Consider the following 6,492-nt stretch of genomic DNA (forward strand, 5'->3'; position numbering starts at 1 on the left):
ATATCCCAGATCAATGTGTTTCACAGCCAAGCTCCCTCCACAGCCCACTCTTCCCTCTGGCAGTCCCTCCCAAGCCCCTCTCCAACAGCCCTGGGCTCACTCCGAACCCCAAAGCAGCAAGGGATGGCTGCTGACCTTTGGGTACTACCCAGGATCATCAGGGTTCGGGAATCCTGGCACTGTTCTTTGGGAAGATCCCACAAGGTGTGGGAAAGAGGGAGCCTGAAATTAAAATATTGCTTGTTTCAGTATTTGGAAGGAAACAAAGGGAACAGTATTTCAGACGAATGGGCAATGCACCCCTGTCCCAGCTGAACCCCGTGAGGGAGCAACTTGTTGCTTTTATGTGGTAGCTGGAATGGCTGGAGGCTTCCTCAAAGATCGGCAGGGAATTTATGCCAGGTACTGCCCCAAACAAATGGAGAAGAGCAGGAGAACAGGGAGTTCGTTTTGGTCAGTGTGTGCTAATCCTCCAGAAGTGACGTCTATTTTCTGCAGGCCCTGCAAAAAGGAGCATTGGCAGGGGGGGTTAGGAGGAAAAGTCTGAATTAGTTTTACAGGTGCTTGGGAGGAATTTCCCCCCAAATTCCACGGGGAGATCAGGCAGGGGGCCTGTTGGGTGGTGCAGTGCCTGTGGCTCTCCTGGTGACCCCTCTGAGGTGGGAGATGACTCCTGGGCACCCCACGTGTGACGGGAGGAGGACAGGCAGCCAGAGGGTGGCTGGATCCTCGTTCCTCTCCCTCAGATCCCCACAGGGTGCACGGTGTAGATCAGTCTGCTTTGCATCCAACAGCCCTCCTGAAAGCAAGGAGGAAAAAAGGAGTCCTTCCCATTCAGGCACCAGCTCTTGCTTTTGTCACTCACTCCTGTCAAAGCCCATTTGTCAGAGGCTCTGCAGGCTCAGCACCCACAGCTCCTCCACACAAACCTTCCCAGCACATGAAAGGCCGCGCCATCCTTCCTCCCCATCCCCTCGTGTCTTTTCTCTGTCAACCAGCATTCCTTTGTTAAGCAGGAACTCACACACTGAAAGCACCCCTGGTCAGGTCGAGATCCACCCGAGTAGCAAAGAGTTCACAGCAATAATACAGCCACAAAAAAAATAAGCTAGAAATATAATTTCAGCTCTCATATGGATGATAAACCACATTTGTCTCGGTGACTTGAGGCCTTGCAGAGCCACACACACAACAGGTTGCCTTGAAAGAGAATGGTTTCAGTCTCAGCCTTCCCAGCAAGTGATGGCCCCTGGCAAATGCTTCTGAATCCTGATATCTCCTGTCACCAAAGCCTGAAAAATCCCTCCGTGGTACATTGTGTCTCTGTGTGCCTCTGGCTGATTTCTCCAGCCTGCCTGAGATTTCTGCTTCAGATCCCCATCTTTTCCTGGATTTGAAAGGTATAATACAGGCATAATGATACCTTTTGCTGATTCTGCACTTGACAGGAGCATGCAGGATTGTTCTGTGTGGGTTGGGGCTTTTTGTTATTTACAATGGTACGTTTTGCCTTGGAAAAGGAAGGGTGACAATTCCAACAGTTCGTTGTAATTCATCGTTTGGGTTCTTTTAATCACAGATGAAGGTGGGGGCGGTTCTGGTATTTTCAGATGGCCCCAGAACTGATGACCAGGGCCTGGCTGGAGGCAGGTCAGCCGTTAATGCTGGCAAAGGTTTCATTCCCAAAACCTCCCTGTGGAAGGGTTTCTGTGTTGTGCAAGCTGTCACCTTCAAGACAAGGAGATGTTCAACTGCTGCACGTGGAAGGTTGTTTTGGACAGCATGGTGTGGCAGGAAAAAGGTCAGAAGCCACTTTAAAAGCTGATTTTCTGGCCCCACTCTAAGCATCAGGTGTGGAAAAGTCTTTTGCTTCATGCTCAGCACAGGGAATTTCATATGAAATGGATGCTCCACTATATATAGGTATGTCATGATGCTTGTAGGACATGTTGGCATTACACATCCCACTTGACATGCCCTATCAACGTGGGCTGAGTAATTTCAGGTTGTATTTAAGTAAAAGTGACTATATTTTTTCCTGTGAGCACAAGGCAGTTAAAAATATCCTGTGGTTACTGCTTTGAAAATGCCTTCCAGCCAACTTACTCCTGTCACGAGGGCAGGGCGATGTGACAGCCACATTCAAACACTCAGCTGCAGAGCCAGCTTGTCAATGGGAGCAGGCCTGGCCGTAGGGAGAGGTGGGATGTCTTTCCTGGCCACCACAATTCCCCTACGAGCTGCCCCTGCTCCTTCCTGGGCTGCTGGTGTGACGTGCCCAGTGTTAGCAGGGACTACGCACAGGACAGGTTCTGCCTGTGCACTTTATATATTCATAAAGTCTAACTCTGCCTGGCAATGAGTGCACAGCCCATAAATTCATGTCCTGTCAGGGAACTGCTTCACAAGACACAGAGCCATGATAACCCAGGAGAAGTGGAACGTGTTCCCGCAGCACTCACCATCGCAGTCACAGAACGGGCTTTTGTCACTCCTGAGTGTGTTATAAATACAGTCAGCTGCAGGATCCAGACCCAGACCTGCTCCGTGGGCTGTGTGCATCCTCCTGAGCTCAGAGGAGGAAAGAGGGGCCAGCAGTCAGTCTGAACCCTGCTTTTCCCTGGAGGCTGGATGCTTTTGTGTCCACAGATGCAACTGTGCTCCCACCTGCACGTAAACATGAGCCTGACACCTCTTGGCTGTGGATTGGAGCTCTCTCCTCAGCCACTTCTGCTCAGGCTGAGGGTGTGAGTCCAGCTGCACAAAAAAGAAACCTCAGACTGCCAAAAGCCAGTGTCAGGGGGCTGCAAGCTGCTTTTGGGTGCAGTACTGAGGCCGAGGAGTGAGGGGTGGTGCAGTGCTGAGCGCTCACTGAGGTTTGGCTGCATCCCCTGGTGGGCTGGTGTCCCTTGCCGAGATCAGGGAGACGGATAAAGGCCCCATCCATGCAGAGGGATGTGAGGGTAGAGGAGGGAGAGAAGGAACTCTCTTTAAACTGATCCCGTTAGGAAACACAGGTGGTTCACTTTGTCCCTCTGTAGCGGGGGAAGGAGCGCAGAGCTCAGGACATGTCCTGAGATCACATCAACACTCTGCCGGGCTCTGAAACCTTGTCATGGCTCTGTGCAAGCAGGCATTTCACAGTGCAATTCACTCTGACGTGTATATATTTATTTGGTACAGACACACACACACACACCCGTATGGCTGTGTCTACACAGGCATATTAAGGGGAAATGAAAATATTCCGTGTCAGCACAAAGACGTGGTAATTCACACGTGGAAGTCTCCTGGCTGCTCAAGCAGAGCCAGGGTGATAACTGAACAGCCCACCCCAAACAAAGGACGTCTAGCAGCTCTTAAAAAAATCACAAGAGTGGTCAAAGCCCCTCATGTCTTTTTATTTCCACACACACATTCGCAATTTCCACTGAACCGATGGCTTTTGACTGATTGATTTCACTGCTTTGAGACAGCACACATATGGAATTATTCAGGAGGCTGCTGTGTGTAATACTATGCTGGAATAATTGTTCCATTTAGTTTCATTCCCTATGCTTACAAAATCTTAGAGGAACTTAAAATGATCTTAATATCTGTATGGGCACGTTGGCATGTTTGTGCATCTGAATGACAGAGTAAAAATGAATGTAATGCTATACCAAAGGCTGATTCTGCACATAGAAGTCAGGAGAATCCAGATTTAATGCTCTTGGAGCATTGTTCATATTCTAAAGGTGTAGGTCTCCTTAGGATCCACATTTGATATCCTCAGCTTCCTTGCAGAGTTAAGGACTTGCTTGTAAGTAACAGTACCAAAGGGCTACATCCTGTCTAGTTTGTCTGTCAAAGAGCTACGGAAAAAAAACAGGGATGGTTTAATAGACAATGATGCAAAACTCAGCTTATTTATAGAAGGACAGGAAGAGGAAAATACACACAGACCATCTCTCCTGTGGTGAGTTAGGATGAGGTTCTGCACAGTTAAAGCTGAAGCTAGAGGAAGGAAGAGGGTGTTTGCTCTTGCTGTAGATTTGTGTGGTGAATGAAGATGATGTCAGGCTATTTGTTTGGCATGTGTGTTGAGGGAAGACAGATCTCTCAGACCTTGCTTGGAATTCTTTGGGTTCCCCAATTTGTCTTTCTCTTTCTGAGTGGCTCTTTGGGGCACAGGGAAATGTGTCTGCCCCCCAGCCTTCATTATGGAGGGAGAAGAAAAACTGTAAATTAGCTGGACATCCCAAAAAATAGTGTCCTGAATTTGTCAGGAAGGCCAGCAGACGAGAGGAGAGCAAAGGCTGTCCATGTCGAATTCACTGGCATTTTCAGCACCCAGCATTCATTGTCACTGCTGCGTTTGACTGGGAAAGGCCTGCCCACCATCCCACCTCTAAAAACAGCCCAAGGGAAAAGGCTGGGCTATCTTTAGTTGTACAATAAAGAAGGAATGTCCGTGAAGTCTCTGAGGAGATGTAAATTGTTACAGTTCCTTCAGCAGCCATGCCAAGGGAGGATGTGCCAAAATGTTCAAGTTTTCACTGTCCATCCCCGCTTGTGTTCTGGATTCCTTTACTCATCCAGAATTGGCCCAGTTGTTCGGAAAGGTGACAAGTGTCTGTGGTAGAAAGGAATTCATAAAGGGCCGAGGAAGGTCCCTTTTGCCCCCAGAACATCGGCCCTTCGTGCCAGTTCAGCTGCATCTGTGTTGGGAACCAGAGGAGAACCATTATTTGGTAAAAAGTGCATTCCTCATCAAAACCTCATTACCAGAACAGAAGCCAAGCACTCCACAACCTCCTCACAGCTGGTGGGCTCTCCCACTGCCATCTGATGAAGTACAGGAAAAGGAATCATCCTTCTTTTTCCCCCTGCTTCTCTTTTGAAAGGATTTGATTAACATTTAAATAGCAAGTTCAGCAATTGCCCTGTGTTGTGTATCATGCACATCTGCAACCACCTCCTATGCAAGTCTGTGGACTGTTCAACCTTTTGCCTTTCTTTTTATGGATCTCTTGGTAGCTTCCTTACCTCATTAGGCTTTTGAATGCTGAAATGAAAACTTGATGCCTGGCTTCTCTGTCCCACGTTTGTTTTTAAAGCCCCTTTTGAGGACATTAAATCAAGATCAGAGCCAATAACATTCTTGTTTAGGAGCACAGAGTGACTATTTAAGGTGTTTGGGACCTCCACATGATCATTTATCACAACATTATCCCAGTTCAAATGTTTAATTATGGCATATTTTCAAATCCCTTTCCAGAAGCTCTATAAATACCTCAGCAACTTCTAAAGACCAATTTAGCTGCCAACACCTAAAGCTATCTTTTTTCACGCAGCCTGGCCTGTGCTTTCTCTGCTGCTACAGGAGATTCTGTTTACATCTGTGTTCTGGGGGCCCATAAATGTTGTGTCCTTTCTCTGGCTGGTGTTTGCTGCCTGTCAGGGGCTGAATGTCTTGCTTTGCAGATGTGGCTGTGTGGTTTTGCTCCTCCAAGGGGGAAAACAAAGGTCCTCCAAGGCAGACGAAGGTGTCATTGGAAGGCTTCCCATATCCAAGCTATGATCTCCACATATGCATGGACTTACTTGTTTTCACTGTTCAGAGCGTGGGAAAACAACTCAGAAATAGACATTTAACACATTGGCTAAGTGATATTCAGAAGACTCTGTGCTAGACGGGGGCAAAGCCATGTATATACATTGGAAAATAGTAAATTCATTGAAAAATGTGGCCTTAGTCTCTCTGGAATCATCAGCGGCTTGAGAACTGTCTGTGCTGGTACATTTATTTGGGGAAAATCCATGTATTTCAAAAAAAGATTCCTAAAATTGCCTGGAGGTTGGGAGATGGGAGGCAATTCTGCTCAAGCAAAAGAAGAACTAAATTTACCCACCTCCCAAAGAGTCCTTGCAAGCCTGAAATGGGGGACATTTCCTATTGCAGATTTTAATGCCCTAGTTTTCCTTTTTGTTTCTTTTTCCTTTCACGAGGCCAGAAATCAGCATTTTGCTCAAGCTGGAGGCTTTATTTTGTGCAGAAAATAATGCCTTTTTGAGGGGGTTGATTTTTTTTCCCCTCATGGAAGAAATGAATTTGAAATCTTTGGTAACTTAGTTCACTTCAGAGGGATTTTGAGCTGATTTGCTTTGTTTGGCCGATGTACTGAAAGATCCCTTTTATTTTCTCAGCCCTAAGCAGCATCCAGCCAGCTCTTCTTAAATGCTCTTTATCTAATCTTGTTGTTTGTGATAAAGTCCCGGAATGGTTTGTGTTGGAAGGGACCTTAAAGCTCCTCCAGTGCCATGGCAGGGACACCTTCCACTGTCCCAGATTGCTCCAAGCCCCAATGTCCAGCCTGGCCTTGGACACTTCAGGGATCCAGGGGCAGCCACAGCTTCTCTGGGAAATCCATTCCAGTCCCTCCCCACCCTCCCAGGGAGGAATTCCTTCCCAATATCCCATCCAACCCTGCCCTCTGGCAGTGGGAAGCC

Source organism: Chamaea fasciata, unplaced genomic scaffold (genome assembly GCF_029207755.1).
Source record: "Chamaea fasciata isolate MVZ Bird 193981 ecotype frontalis unplaced genomic scaffold, bChaFas1.0.hap1 SCAF_2, whole genome shotgun sequence".
Taxonomy (NCBI): domain Eukaryota; kingdom Metazoa; phylum Chordata; class Aves; order Passeriformes; family Sylviidae; genus Chamaea; species Chamaea fasciata.